Consider the following 16866-nt stretch of genomic DNA (forward strand, 5'->3'; position numbering starts at 1 on the left):
CCCTCTGTTTGCACTCCAAGGGCTTTGAAGGAAGGGGCAAAACTTCACGGGGCTCATGGACCTGCATCATGTACTTGGGCCCTACCATATCATGGGACATGTGGAGGGAAAAGGTGCCACGTGGTCTTCCCGAAGAGCAGTACAGAGAGAGGCACCTTCTGCACTCAGCAAATGCCAGCTGTGCACAAAACTGTGCACAAAACTGCCTTCTGGAGCCTTTGCTCTACGGTGTGCTTGATAATAGTTCAAGATTCTTCCCAAAAATTACTGTGCTGATAAAATGACTCCTAGGAGTGTATTGCACATTCTCAGTAACTGGAGAGTTGCAAGCAGCATGAGTTAAAAACCACTTTTTTTTAATCAGAGGGAAATAAACAATTTAAACTTCTTTTGATGTCTTAACTAGTCACTACAATTACTTAAGATGTAGTTTCCTACATCAAACGTTTTGCTTCAAAAAATGATGCCAGCTTTAGGGCACAAAAAACCCCCCATATGTGTAGTCTATATCGTATTTTCCTGCAACGTGAAATCAGTTAAAATTTATGGAAAAAAACAGGGGTTAGAAATTGATGAGTCACTGACAGAGGAAAAGGTTTAGGTTTCTGCTGTATTTTTAAAAGATAATCGAATCAGGAGAAAAAACTACTGTGTTAGATACACACAAAAATTAGCCATGATGTTAAGTAGTGATAATTATGGTCCTAAAATGCAGCAAAATGAGATGTTTCACTGAGTCTAACTTCTTAAAATGACTGAATATCACTGAATATCTGTTGTACATCTGTAAGTAATGTGTAATCCATTTTTAATTCATTAATTTCTTAGAATGATTTAAATTTTCTTCCATCAGCATATATTCACTTGATTAATAAGATTACTTGTCATGACTCACTCTCAATTTCCTATTTTTCTTTTTTCTTGGGTCTCCCCATTTGCAGTATGTGTTACTACAGAATTGAAACTTTTTGAGCTAATATATGATATTTCTATTACAGTTTTATGATTTCACTGCCACACAAAACTGCTGAACTAGAATATTTTAGTGAGTAAGTTTCCAGGCCTACTTCAAATTGTTTCCATTTGCCTGTCACTGTAAGTTAAAAGTGTTCTAAATATTATTACTTCATTTCTTCCTCTGGTCTCCTTCATACCAGAATTACACTAAAGTAAGGAAAAGCAAAAGCTTTGTAATGCTTACATCTAGGAAAATTAACATAACCAGGGGATTTGTGTGATCCCTTTTTTTTCCCTTTTCTTTTCCTTTTTTTTTTTGTTTTGTTTTCAAGTCTTTTATATCAAATTTCAGAACCTTACTTAGCAGTTCTATAATTTAATAAAAGAAATAATGGTTATTAAGATGTAAGGCAGCACATATATTAGCTTCACCCTACAAACTGTCATTTTAAATCTTTATTTTCCATTCACTTTATTATTCAACAGATATCTTCTATTTATAGGGACTTTAAAGATAAATTAAAAGCATCCTTGCTGGTTCAGTATTAACCTAGTCTTAGTGGAGAGCTTAACCATGTAGGCATACATCCAAAGATGTAATCTATACTGCAGGCTGCTGATTCAATGAAGATATTCCTGAAAGACATGTATTCTAGCTCACAGTGGTGCCAAACAGTTTAACTTAGAGCAGGTAAATTGCCTTTAGGTGATTTCTGTAAAAAAAGAAAAAAAAGAAATTAAAAACTTAAAAATGCTTGTGCTTGAGATTAATAACATTGTTATTACTGGTTATTTGGGAAGCCTTTATGACTTGCTCTCATTCTTGATTAGGGTAATATGGAGCAATAAATTATGCTTGTTTTTCACATCTATCCAATCATCCATTCACATCTATTCAATCATACACTGTTGGCTAAAGGAAAGGAAAGAAAAGCAAACTAACTGCTTTGGAGATGTTGGTCTAACTGTGAATGACCAGAGGGAGAACTGCTTGGTGTAGTTCAACTTTGAAACCAAAACTGAGACCTGCTACCAGGTGAGGACAATTTCAGCATAAGAAGTAGCAGCCTGAGTTTGTGCAAGGTATCATGGTATCTGGGGATCCCCACCTTAATGCTTGGTGAGTGATTGCCAGGAGCAGGCACTGTGCAGTCTGCATACAGTGCTACCAGCACTTGAATAAAAAAGTGAGCAAGGCAGTAAAATGTGTTTCAGGGGTGACAGGATAGATAGTAAGGATGTAGATCCAGAGAGCTGTGTATCTTTTCTTATTTTAGGAGAGTGAAGATAAAACATCTTTTAAAGAAGAGCTCTGCTTTACTTTTTTCCTGAAAGCTTTTCCCCTTGTACATTCCACTTGTACATGCAGAGAGAGAAATGCTGGGACAGTCTGGAGCAATATCAAAACTATATACCTTCCACACCTGATTTGTTCTGACCAGCAAGCCCATGTTTTGGAAGTGATAGCTGAGCTGACAATTTTTAGTCCCTCTTTTACTCTTTTTAGATATGATGCACTTCATTATTATTTAACAAAATGGGATCTTTTGCAGCTTTGTGTCACAGATGCTTTAGTGCTTTGTGCCTAAAGATGCTTAAGTTTTCCATTGTATCTTCATATATTGAACTGTTACATGGCTAATCATCACATTTTAAATTATGTAGTTCCTTTAAACAAAGGCTTCAGTATTATTTGGTAAAAAATTGAATGTGAGTTACAATTGAAGATTTTTTGGTGACAGAGTTGAGCAAATCTGTTTAACTGGAACCAAGCATTGAGCCATTCCTCCGACATGTGCTGTTCCTGGAGGACATCCAGAAACTAAGGTGTTTTTAACCAAAAAGGTTTTAGGGAAATGTTCTAGTAAAACTGAATGGGAAACACTGTTTCGCACTTCAGAACAGCTGGTAACAAGATCTAGCTTGCCTGTAGAAATATATCAGTCATGACTTGTGCCACAGTCAGCCGATGTTTAAGGGACAGAAACAAGGGCAGATCCCTTGATCTTGCACTCGTGTGAAAGAGATCAGAGAGATCAAGATTTAACACAGAACCCTTAGAAGAGAATCCACTCTGAAAGAAACATGGGTGTGGACAAAGGGAGCATGCAAGAAACCACAGAGAAGATTCTTCTTTTTCTTTTAGACTTGACATGGTGCTGTGCTCATCAGGGAGCTACCAGGTCTTCCTGGATTGAGCTTGGCACCAGGCAAAAGAAGCACTAAAAATAAAGCATAAATGTTGTGTATATGACAGGACTAGATACTGGTAGGTGATAGGAAAGAAAATGCATGGGAAAACATATAAGGTGTCAAGAAAATGATTTTTTTTTTTTGCATGTAAAATAGAAAGATAGTGTGTGTGTTTAAGCTCTGTTACTAGCCCTGATATGTAGGGGAAAAAGTGAGTAATTAAAGGACATAGATTTGAAAGGAAGGACAAGACACAGTGCAGGAAACAGAGTATGTGGCTAAACACAAAATTTAATTACAGTAGCCATTAAAGTATATGTGAAAAAATAGCACAAGAAATAAAGAAAGAAATCGCAGGAAGAAAGGAAGAATTGAAAAATATTTAATAAAAAGTAACTGAAGGACTAGCATAGGGCATAATTTATGCCCTGGATACAGAATACTTTATAGTGCAATTCAAGAAGCAATGGAAAAATGTTTTGAAAAAACATTTCTATAGCACTGCATCCCACTGCTTTACCTGGGTGCTGCTGAGGGACCAAATGCCAAGGCAATACTAAAATATTTTTTCTTTTGCTTGATTTTTGTCAGAGCCCGAAATACCTACATTTTTTTCCTCTCGGTTTGCCCCTACCCTGCATGGTAAATATCTAGTCAGCTACTATGTTACTGGAATTTTGTGGTTTTGAACTCAGTAAAACATATGAGAGATATCTTTAATAAGCAAAATGGCAGTACCAATGCTATCACACATCTGAATTTATCTTTTTGTGGTTAAAATGTCCTGCAATTTCAAAAAGTTGGCATTCAGCAGGAACTTTTGCAGTCTTGCCCCACCTTTTGTTCCTTCACACTTTCAATGTCTAGCTTCTGCTGCATTTAGGTACTGATGACAAATTTAGACTATGGAAAAACTAAAGGAAACTAAGGAAATCTATCTCCTTTTAGTAGCATCATACCAATGAATTTAATTTTTCACACAAACTTTGTTACAAAATTATGTATTTAAACCAAAATCATACATCCCAGATAAAATTATGTTTCAGAGTTTTTCTCGTTTATTCATACAAATATGAAGTTAGACACTGTAATGATGTCACTGATGTGTAAAATTGCTGAATTACAGCATTTTGTTGCATTAGCTCCCAGCTCTGTTTAAATCTTCCCAGATTTAAGATGCATCTCCAAAATTAGGTCTGAAGTATATGGGAGTCACTGATTCAGCAGATATTAAAGTGCTTAGTGACACAAGAAGGCAAAAGCCTTGGAAGCTGAGATAGAAAACATTGAAGAAGCAGACCTTGAATGTTCTTAGGGATGGGGCATCTCCCACTTCCCTGGGCAATCTGTTTCAGTAATTTACTAATCTCATTGAAACAAAACCTTCTTTCTTATGTCTAATGGAAGTCAACTCTCATATCATTTAAAACCATTACCCTTCATCCTGTTGCAACAGAAGTGACAAAAAGGGCTGTCCCCACTTCTCTTTTAGCCCCTGTTGAGGTACTGAAATGTTTCTGTAAGGTCTCCATGGGGCCTTCTCCTACAGGATGAACAACCCCAGCTCTCTCAGGCTGTCTTCATACAGGAGGTGCTCCAGCCCTTTGAACATGTCTGGACCTACTCCCACTCCAACAGTTCCATGTTCCATGTCCTCCCTGTGCTGGGACCCCAGAGCTGGATGCAGGGTTCCAGGTGGGCTCTCACCAGAGCAGAGCAGAGGGGCAGAATCCCCTCCCTCCCCTGCTGCCCACGCTGCTTTGGATGCAGCCCAGGACACGTTTGGCTCTCTGGGCTGGGAGTGCCCATGGCTGGGTCATGTCCAGCCTCTCAGCCACCAGCACCCCAAGTCCTTCTCACAGGGCTGCTCTTGTTGACAGTCTTACCTGTGCTGACAGCGGGGGTGGCCCCAACCCAGTTGCAGCACCTTGCACTTGGTCTTGTTGAAACTCATGAGATTCTCATGGGTCCACTTCTTGAGCTTGTCCCAGTTGCTCTGGATGAAATCCTATCCTTCAGGTGTGTCAACCCCACACTCAGCCTAGTGTCATCTGTGGACTTGATCCATTCATCCGTGTCATGTTAATGAAGATATTAAATAGCATTGGTCCCAGTATGGACCCCTGAGGTGCACCACTTGTCACTGATCTCCATCAGGACACAGCCATTGACCACCACACTCTGGATGCCACCCTCCAACCAACTTCTCATCCACTGAACAGTCCACCCATCAAATCCAGTTTAGAACAAAGAACATTCTTGTGGACCATATAAAAGTCTTTATGGAAATCCAGATAGATTATATCCATAGCTCTTCCCTTTCCAATGAGTCACTCCACTGTAGAAGGCCAGTGGATTGGTCAGGCAGGAAGTGAAGCCGTGCTGGCTCTCTTGAATTATCTCCTTCCCCAAAACCTGCTCAAAGATGGGTAGAATCCACTGATTTCTCTTTCACTTAGTAGTCTGAATTTGTTTCCACAGATAATTTGTACAGCTAAAAACTGCTGGATTGAAAAACATCAATGGAGCAAATACAGGTGCAAAAAAAGCTTCTGTCCAGGATCTGCCTTGTCCTGCAGCAGTCACTAGGTTACTCAATGATATAAATATGCCACAGGGGCAAGACCCAACAATCAGCAGGCAGAAGAGATACAGACCATCTTCTCTGGAAGCTTTTAAAATGATATTTGTAAGGTAAACCACTGTGCTGCTGTTGTTAAGAAGTCAGCTACTGCTGAGGACTGAACTGAGACAGTAAGTTAACCGCCAGTGTGCCCAGAGCTTTCTGTTAAGTGCTAACTTAAGGGATACTTATATTGATAAACTGAGCTATTGCATATTTGGCATTTAAAAACCTGGGATTGTGATCTAACTGCTATTGAATAGTGAATGTATTTTCCCCTTTCATGTGCTTTTTTAATAATATCAGGTAATTATAGATAAAATTTTGGCTGAGCTTCAGTTCCTGCAAACCTGATCTAAAGCACTAAAGAGCAATTATAATTTCCTGATGGCAAAAGAAAATATGCTAAGGCAAATCTCACTGACTGATAGAAAACATTCTGTATGTGTTGCTATCTACTAGCATTATAGAAACAAGAGAATCTGTGTTTTGTCAGTTCTTGAGGGGTTTCTTAGACAGAAGGAGCCATTTATTGCCTTTCAAAGATAGGCAGCAAATGGCTCCTTCTGTTACTGCTCTATATAATCTTTCTTTTTTGTCTGCTAAGGGTCACTTAAACTGGTTGAATAGGGTGGTCAGCTGATAGTAGTGGCAACAAATATATGCCAATTTTTTTGTCATTATAAGGCTGTCAAACTAGATCAGTAAAGATAAAATCTCTGGAAAGCAGCAAGTGACTAATTAAATTATTGCTGGTGGCATTTGACGGGGAAAAAAATGACAGTTTTATGAAGCTGTTAAGGAATACCTATAAGACTGAAGCACTTGCTAGAACTCAATATTAAAAATTCCCTAATGTTTCCTATATCTAAAAACCAAGCTAGTTTATAATGGCAAGCTTCACACTCCAGATTACTCCAATTTCAGAGTTCATAAAGTAGTATCAGTAATTGAGACTGTGTTGTACATGTTTCTGGAATTAGAGAGCATTTACCTATCACCACAGTGGCATATTCACACCATCTTACTGTGCTCACTTACCAAATTTTTACCTGAGTCAGACCACATAAAGCCATAACCTAATTTCCAAATAGTCTTTGAGAGCACTTCAGGAATAAAGGAGGAGCACAATGCTAATAAGATTCCTGCCCAAAGTGCAGCATCCTTGTGGTGTAAAGTTTCTGCTGTTTGACATAGGAGCCTAAGTGGTATCACAATAGTAGTGGTTACCTTATGATTATTTAGTATTTTCCATCTTGTCCTCCAACAAAATTTGATAGGAACCAGTTTCCTGTTCTTTCTCACACACCTTGAATGGATGAGATTTGTTAGGCACAAAGAGATAAAAAATTCTGGAACCACTTGCTTTCCTAAAATTTCAATCAGTTTCTGAGAAACTGAAAAAATCAGTCCTTCAAAGCAGGATATGTTTGTATTATTTTGATACACAAGCCCACTTCTATGTTGAAGAGGGTCTCTTTTAAAATTAAGTGATTCAGAAAGTGCTAATTGCTATAAGACAAGATTCATAAATCAGACTGATAAGATAGTCTGCAGTAGGCCATACTCTACATAAACCATACCTTTGTGATATGTTTTTTTTTAAAAAAAAAAAACTTCAACTTTTAGAAAGGATTTTTGAAATCTGTACCACTGTCAGTCAGCCATATAAGTGAATCACAGTAGCCTCTTCATCTGCCCTCATTTTGAGAGTAAGATTGAAGGAATTTGTATAATTTCATGGGTCATTTATAGAGAAACTCATCTTTACAGAAGGCTTTAATGGAGGATTTTTTAGATTATCTGTAGGGAATTTTTTATTAGAATGGAAATCTGCAAGAAAGTGGGATAGAGCAAGGGATGAATGTCATTTGGATGACATTATTTGGATGCTTAAAGGTACACTAGAGATCATTTGAAGCATTTAAATTTTCTCAAAAGCTTTGCAGCATCGTTGCTGTTGTGGCATGGGTAAGACCACTTTTGGATAAGTGGTGTAAAAATCATCATCTAGGAGAAAGCAGATTATGAATGCAAAGTATTTGGCTTACTGGACGTAATTACACTGAAAACTTAAAAAAATTAAAAGCTAATTTTCTTACATGCTTTTATGAGCTCTTTATAAAACTTCAGCCCTGGTACAGGCAGCAAGATTTCTGCAGCTGTTGTAAGAGGAGAACTGTGAGCTATCCATTTAGGTAAGCTTTGTTACTGGGACTACAATCTACATCTAAAAGGCTCAGAGAAGGCAGCAAGATTGACAGTGCCTTGCCTCTACAGTGCCTGTAGAGCAAGAGAAGAGGGGCAATGGTTGCTAACAGGTCTGTGGAGGTTGTTAGGGAATATCTTCACTTCTTCTGAAGGGCATGGAGCTAGCAAATCCCTATGGAGACACTGACAAGGGAATTGCTATGCTAGTCTCACACAGCTGGTGAGCACACATGGCAGTTATCCTATAGCTGCTCTAATTTACCAGCACTTGGGTCACAGGAGATTACCTGACAGTCACTTCTTGTGCTGTTGATACCCCACAGGCAACTGTGGCATTACATTTGCAAATAGGCAAGTTGTGCTTCCTAACCTATCAAGAAATACAGGGATCTGGAGGAAACAGAGGGTGATAGAGAGAAATAACTGCTGTGAAGATTTTGTGCATCTTCCTTCACCTAGAGAAGAAGAAGATCATTTGATATGGCCAAATGTCACACAAACAAAGAGTGGAGAAGCATAATGATAGCGTGCCCAGGTGACTACTTCTGTGGGGTTCATACCCAGACCCACTGCATGCCATGGCTATGCAGGTAAGTATTAAAAATCAGGAAAAAATTTACTGCTTACCCTGGAAAATAGATTATAAACTTGTTAATGAGAAAAGGTGTGGATAAAAATGTCACTGAAGCCATGGAACTATTTGAGGAAGCCCATGCTGTCAGACTCAAAATGGTTCAGGGCACCTTGCTGGCAGAAGCTGGTGCAAAAATTTTCCAGTCACAGGATTTGTTTTTGAACAAATGTCAAAGGAATAAAACATGGTTTGCTTTGTCAACTAATATATTTTTGATCATGGGGACAATTGGTTTACAACTCAAAGTTTAATCAAAGCAATGCAATTTGACAACTGCTAAAAACTATGAGATCAAGATGCCTTTCCTGGAAACAAGATGCCATTAAATATCATCATCACCATTACTATTCATTGACCCTTCAGAAATCCTCCCAGTTTCAGCAATATCAGTTTCAATTAGCAGTAATAGTTTGTGGAAGGTACTTGTATATCTTGAGTAATCTTTGACTGACTGAGGCATGTGCTCCAATTTGGATAGTGCAGCTTCCTAAAGTTTTATCAAAGAGTGGATATGGAGTGCACATTTTTGACAAAGGCAATTATATCTAATGTGTGAGGTAAAATTTGGGAATGTCCTTACTTTTTACTTGAAAAGCTTCAGTGGAAGTCAGAGTTAAGAAGACAGCCATTAGAAACCTAGGCAAATCCAAAGCAGAGTTTACTTTTTTTTTTTTGTTTTAGTTATGTACTTTCAGTAAACAGAAGTTAGGAACTCAGCACCATGCTAGCCACCAGTTTTCTTTCCTGTTGTGAATAGTGCTTCTCTGCTGTTCTGGAGCTGACCTCACCCCTATACACATCACACCTCTTTTGTCATCAACATAAGATACTATTGCAAAACTCTATTATTACATTTTTAAATAATAATCTTACACCATTATGAGTGGATTCTGCTTGCTATTGCTGTCTATTTCATCTTCCTTTTATTCCTTTCTCTTAGTTGGCACATGAGTAGTTGGTCTCTGAAATCCATTCTACTTCTCAGCCTGTATTTACACCATGTGCAATAGGCTGACAAGTCTGTTCATGGGTTTCTATGAGCCCTAGGAAAAAAAAAAGCCTAGTGTGATTTTTGTCTTATGTTGTGTTTGTGTTTCACCCTCCAATAGAATTAAATACTAATTCGGGATCTCAGGAGGCCAGGTTTGCAGAGATAATGCTTTTATTTGTAGATCATAGCATCCAATCTCTTGCAAGTTATGTAAACCTTAATAATAGGAATATGAACATAAGCAAAATTTCTGTTATAGAAACGTTTAATTGTTTCAATTTACATAAAAATACTTCAGTAAGTGGGAATACTAAAAACCAAAAAGGAAATGGCTGCAAACCATGTATACAGAGGCTTACCCCTACCACTGTGTGGATCTCACATTTTAAATGTCCCTCTGACAAGCTTAAGAGGACAATTAATTTGGTCATATAAAATCTTTGCATGCTTTTGACTTTCATGACTTCTGCCTGAAATAAAAGGGAAAGAAACCATGCCAGCAGAGGGAATTTATCTTCATGGATCAATTAAAAAAAACCCCAACAAAACACAACAAAAACACAAACAAAAAACCCCAAAGGAAGAAAAAACAACCTAGAAATACACTTGTGCTTTCGGAATCTTCTTTAGTTAGGGTCACTCTGCCTTTAAACTTGTTCTGAAACAGTGAAATGGAAGTTATCCTCAGAACAATATTGGTGTTCGTAATTGTTCAGCAACCGTTTTTGTCCATTGGGAATTAGTGAAATGTATCACCCCTTGTCTGCCTCCACAGCTGCAGCTATTCCTGCAGGCCACTCATGCTGGAAGGCAGACTCAGGCATCTGGTAACCTACTCAGGCAGCAGAGAACTGAACTGGACTGAAACCACAAATCACTCCAAATAAAATGCAGTGAAATCTGGGGTTTTTTCTCCTTTCCCTCCACACATGTTGATTCTTGATGTGTCCTACACAAGGCTAAGAGTTGAATGTGATAATCCTTGTGGGTCCCTTCCTGATCAGCATATTCTGTGATCCTGTGCTAGACATTTACCTTTATCTAACTCATATCAAAGCTGTGTCTCATGAAATAACAAAAGTGGGATCCATGATGGCTACCTAATCATCTGTGTGGTAGGTTACTTTTGTCCTGTATTAACTTCATTTGCAACTGCTGGAGTCATTGCCTTCAATTCAATAGGATGAAAGAGTGAAAAAGGGAGTCTGTGTGTGTTTATCAAAGACCACAGAATAAAATCGGAGTAATTAAGAGCCACTCACGAAATAACCAAGTGTAAAACTAATGACAAGCTAATGCAGAAACGCATATTGAAAGCATTTCCATAATTTGACATGAGCTGACAGCTGTAACCAAGTGAGAGAGGGAAGGCAAGCCTGTTAAGGAGCACAGCTCCCTGCTCTGTTGAAGGTCCCAACTTTGTCTTACCTCCCACACATCTTCCGTGTGCTGTGAAGATACTGCACCTATAAGGTGACGTACCACAGCACTTTTGTTTTGTAGTTCTGAGCCTGTAAGCAATCACAAACACTGATGGATTTCCATTATGAAAAGTAATGGATACAGTGTCTTTCTTCCATCCCATGAACCAGTAGCTTTCCCCTAGATTTCTCACTGCTTTTGCAGGGGTTTCTGAAGCCAATAAAAATGTATTTGCTTTGATTGCTGTTACTTTCAACAGAACAAAGAAAATAAAAATTCTCTCAGAATTTTAGCTCTGTATTTAACTGTTCATTGAGCAGTACCTGACTACATAAAAATGAGAAAACTTTTTTCTTGTAAATCATTTATTTTCTCTGTCTCTGTTGAGAGATGTGTGTACTATGGCCCTATTAAAGAGATATTTAATTATGGGGGGATTATGTCTCAAAGCTAAACCTATTGTTTTGAGACTTGAATCAGGTATCTAGACCAGCTAATTTCTGATGAAATCAGTGGTCTTCAATATTTATTTTAGATTTGTTATCTCATACAGCTTACACCCTGGGGCTTTGGTGCATCTCTAGGCTCTTGGAAGAATTTCAAGCACCTCCAAGAACTCAGTGCAAACAAGTTTTATGGATGCAGTCATTCTCCTTCCACTCTCACCTACTAGTGACTGAAGGGAGCCATGGGTCAGTCTTAGAGGGTTCTTGTGGTGACCAGCTCAGACTGTAATGTGTGTGAAAAACAGAAAACACTGCAGGGCTGCCCTTTCCACTGAGCTGGGAGCATAGTTGGTATCCTCTGCTTGATCCTGCATGACTTGCCGCTGTACAGCCTTCATTTCCACATTAATTTAAAGCAGTAGGAAAGGCTACTCAAAGTGTGTAGAAATGAAAATCTGTAAGTTTCTCTAATTTTATTTTAAAATTCTCTCTTACATACTAGAATAACTCAGGTTTTAGCTGAAACCATGCTAAATTCAGCTAGAGTCTTGATAGCAAGGTGGGAATATCAGTGTACGTTCTTTGGTTTTATTATAAATTTTTATTCCCCCCTTCCCAAGATAAATCTGTCTTAATTTTTTTTTTTTCATTTCTAAGCCATCAAAGAACATGTTCTGTGCCTCTCAAGTGGACCATTGACATTCCTTGATTGTTTCAATGGGTGATACTTTACAAGCTTTTACTTCTCCACATAGATCATTGCTAGTTGCTACTTTGGAAATAAAGCATTTTAATAACTGCTGAGATAAGCAGGTGTTGAAGGCAATTTCTATCTACTTTCCAAACCACATTGTTAAGTTCTACCTACAAAACTTATCTGTGCTGTATTTTCACTTCATATTTACAGTCTTTCACAGAGTTCAGATGACAGTCAGGGTTTTTTGTGATTCCTATTTGGATGTAAAGGTTTTCTATGGAAAAAAATGTACCTATATTTCAGCATTTTCTCTATAAATTAGAGTAACAAGTGATGTTGGGTTTTTTCCATTTGGAAAAAAGGGCAAATGTAAACAAAAGCATTTAATTTTAACATCAGAATTTTCAGAGATGCAATAGTAGTTAGTGCTGACATTTTAGTCTTTGCATATTCCCCTTCAATATGACAGCCTCTGTATATACAAGAAGTGAGCTCTGAAAAGAAAAGTAGTTACAACATCATTATCAGCTGGCTGGCTGTGCCTGATAGAATTAGGTGCACTTGCAAGACAGGCCCTTTAAAGGGCAGGGGAGCAGGGCAAATCTTCAACAGACTGGGACTCCTTTGTAGCTAATTCTGAACTTATTTGTGCTCGTGCTGGTCCTGGTTCTCGGTGGTAATGCTGTAACATATTTTGCTGACAAAGTGAACAGAAATTTCCATACTGAGGCATGTAGCATTTCCAGTAGGGCACCTTGATTAACCTGCTTGATGAGAGGGTTCAGAAGTCCTTGAAATGGGAACTAAGGAAAAAAATAGAGACATAATTGTCTCTTGAATTTCAGGAAGACCTGACAATTCCTTACAGTTTAACAAATTAAAAGTTTCCTTTTTTTCCATTTTAGACATCTAAATGTAGCTATTTTAGAGCCTTTCCATATGCAATTTTCTACTTAATAAGAAGACAAGAGCATGTGTCAAGAGCATTAATTTGCAAACCAGATTGATATATCCCTGGTTTCCTCTTCTTTGATGGGAATGCTGTTAAGAAGCCTGGGCAACTATTTTGTCGTAGAGCAATGCATTCAACAGTCAACACTCACAAGAGAGTCGGGCAAAAATGCAGCATTTCCCCACAAAGGATAAAATCATAAGGCTTAAAGTGGGGAGTACAAAGGATGACAGAAGCATGTGCTTCCAGAATTGCCCATGTTATTAGGAACCACACTCCATCTCCATTTTAAGAACAATAGCTTGAAGAGTTTTAGCCACTCATCAGGACATTTCTGTTTGGGACTAGAGTAATGTTCATGGCTCAGTTCTCTCACTTTTCACTATATTGCACTGCCAGGATGCTAGATTTCCTGGAGATAAAATACAACAAAAAATACATTTGTTCTGGCCTACGAGCAGCACAATCTTAGTGAATTAAGTGGGGGTCACAATTCTGAACAACATTGGGGTAATTTTTGTGACATTAAAATATCTAGATAATGTGAGTCAAAATTAATACATTCTTTTAATATTTGAAACCCCAGCTTGAATGATTCTGGAAAAATAAACAGACTTTAAAACTGGATAAATCAGCACAATACATTTGCTATATTTGCTATGTTTGCTGTATTTTTTTGAAATTCATTTGAAAAAACAAAACCAAAAACCACCAAACAACAACAACAAAAAAACCCAAAAACCACCAAACCAAACTAAATAAAAAAAATGAAAATAAAATCAAAACCCCAACCACCGAAAGCCAAAAACCCCAGCCCAAATTATATGTGAGAATAACTTAGAAAAATTACTGAAGGACTGACTTCAAAAGCATAACTAGTTTATGTGAAATGCCGTGAATTTCAGATACTTATTGAGGCTGTTTGGTTGGGAAATTGGTCAGAAAATCTTCCCAGAAACCAAGTTTATCCCAAAACACTTAAAATTTCTGGGCAGGAATTACGGCAGCATGGTGTGATGCTATATTTAATTATCTTAATTTCTCTGAAATCATATATGTGAAAATTGATATAATTCCCATAGACTGAAGGAAATTATTTTGAATCACCACCAGAAAATGAAGATAATTCATTACAAAAATCATCTGCACTCAGAACATCCTGTAACTACATCCTATATCACCAGCTGAGAAGATTTTAAATTACATTCATCACTAATATTCACCACTAGACTGATAAAAAGGTGACTAAAAATGGAAGTAATTTTCCAGATGTGTTTGTGTTGTTTGAAAGTACTTACACGCCTGTTGCAGATTCAAGGAAAATTGAACATGACTGTAGAAATGACAGATGAACAACCATTTCTTTCTCAGTGAACTCAGATTACTCAGGAGAAATGCACGCTCATTCTTTTGCATTGAGAAAAAAAATATGTGATCCTTCTCAAGCATCACACCAGTTATATCAAATGAAAAGAAGTGGAAGCCCTAAGGCTTTCATACTTATGCTGGCAAAAAACTTTCATACAATGTTTCAAGTAGGAAGGTACTAAAATTGATGTTTGGCCAATAACAGATCCTGATTTCCCTGAATATGTAGAAATTAGCAAGGAGAAATCTTAACTTTAACTGCTCTGGGCCAAACAGTGAAAACCTGTGTTTATGAAATTTATTTGAAGTCTAAGAGTATATTTTCATGGTGGATTTTCATATACAAACTCGCACCAGCCACAGATGAAGTATGGGATTCACCAGATTTGGGTTTTTCAACACCTAAATCTGGAATATTTTCAGCACCCAAATTTTTTTCAGTGGGAGTAGTTGGGGTTCCAACACCAAGATGGCACTAATCTGTGCTTTTTCTCATGACAAAACTCTTTGACACTCTTTTGTAGAAGTGGTCTTTGCTTTCCTTTCTCTCAATTCTTTACATTGCTTAGTGAAAATTACTTTCTGTATAGGGAAACACAGTAAAGTATAGGCATGAGTGATAGGCATGAGGTGTGTGATAGGCATGAAGATTTTGCATTGTCTGATGATGATCTCATAATTACATCTACAAGATCTCCTGGGCTCACAGGCAAATCTGACTGCTGCATGTCTTTGTATGTACAAGGTCATTTCCTGAGGCTCTGCAGCAGCACATTTCTGAGCCATTTGTCTTATGCTCCTCTGCCTTTCACTGCCACTGCAGGCTTGTTATATTTGCCCAGAAATGCATTGCCTGATTACTGATTTTTCTTCAAGATGTGATGCTGAGAAATCACCCATTCATCCTAACCATTTGTGCTAGAAGAAGTGTCATTTGAATATTGCAACAACAACAAAAATATCTACTTTTAAAGAACTTTTTCTGGTGGGGAATCTGTTAGCATACTGGCAAATGCCAGGCCCTTTGGATACAGCCTATTAATACTTTGTCTTAAAGAATTCATCACCACATGTCACTTTTTAAGTAAGAGAGCAGGAGAAAAATAATTATACTGTTTTCTCAGAGGCCTAATTCTGTGTATCAGAAATACTTTCTACAGCTTTCAATAATCATAATTCCCTGCTCTGCAATACATGAGACCTTCTAATCCAAAATATTATATTCATGTTTGTTAGCCCTGTCAATTTGTTAAGAAAACTCTGAAATATTTATTATTCCCTTACAAGATCCTAAATTTCCATTCACAAACAATGTTCAGTAAGATAAATTTGTGCAGTCTCTAGATTTCACTGCCACGAACCACTCCATCACAGTCAGCACTCGCTGCTGGAGCAAGCTGACAGGTATCAGGTCTTCTGTCATTCAATAGCTCTGAAATGACCAGTGTGAATGTGAGGAGGAAGAGTATTCATTCAGAATTCCAGGAGAATCTTCATCATAAATATTTAGGCTAAATTGTTGACAAGTGGCTTAGTTCGGATCCTGTACTTCCTTTGAATAATGAAAAAGATTATGTGACTTTTTATGTGACTTTTTTAAATTTAAATTTGTCATGCTTTCAAGCATTTTTCCCCCCTCAGTTTAAATAATTCAGTGAAATGGCAAAGGAACTGAATAATTTGCTGGTTTATAAAGATAAGCTTAGGAAATTCACTGAATGCACATGAAAATAGGATGGTAAGAATTCTGTAATATCCCTTAGTGTTAGCTCCTCAGTGTGAGAAGTGTGCCAGAAAAGTGATTATTCAGATATCTGACAGATCTGTGCAAAGTGGTGTTTCCAGTTACTCTTCAGGAATATTTCTTGGGATCACAAGTGGCTTGAGCCCTTGTGCCCCCAATGCACTTTAGGTTTCTTAATCCAATCAAAAAGTCCCATGAGGATGAGCAGCAAATACTGGAGGAGAAGTATTCCATACTTCTGAATACAGCATCTCAGCAAATTCAGTCACATATTTTTCTGAGTACACATAAGACGTTGTTTGTAAGCATCACTGATAATAGAATATGATATTCTCATGATGATATAATTGATGATATATTCACAAGCTCTCAAAATCTATTTAAATTGATTCCAAGCTGAGATAAATAAATTTAAAGTTTTGCAGCTGCTCTTGCCAGAGATCTGCAACAGGATTTGTAGGTAAATTAATTATTTCCACAGTCTTCATTTCATTTAATGTGTAATAATAAGGAAGAGAGAGAATAAAAATTACTGAAGAGATTCATATTGTACCAAAATTTTAGCCTGGGTGTCAAGGAACTCTTTGTTTCTAATGCTCTCTCCTGTAGGGCTACAGTGAGGTAAATC

Source organism: Agelaius phoeniceus, chromosome Z, assembly GCF_051311805.1.
Source record: "Agelaius phoeniceus isolate bAgePho1 chromosome Z, bAgePho1.hap1, whole genome shotgun sequence".
NCBI lineage: Eukaryota > Metazoa > Chordata > Aves > Passeriformes > Icteridae > Agelaius > Agelaius phoeniceus.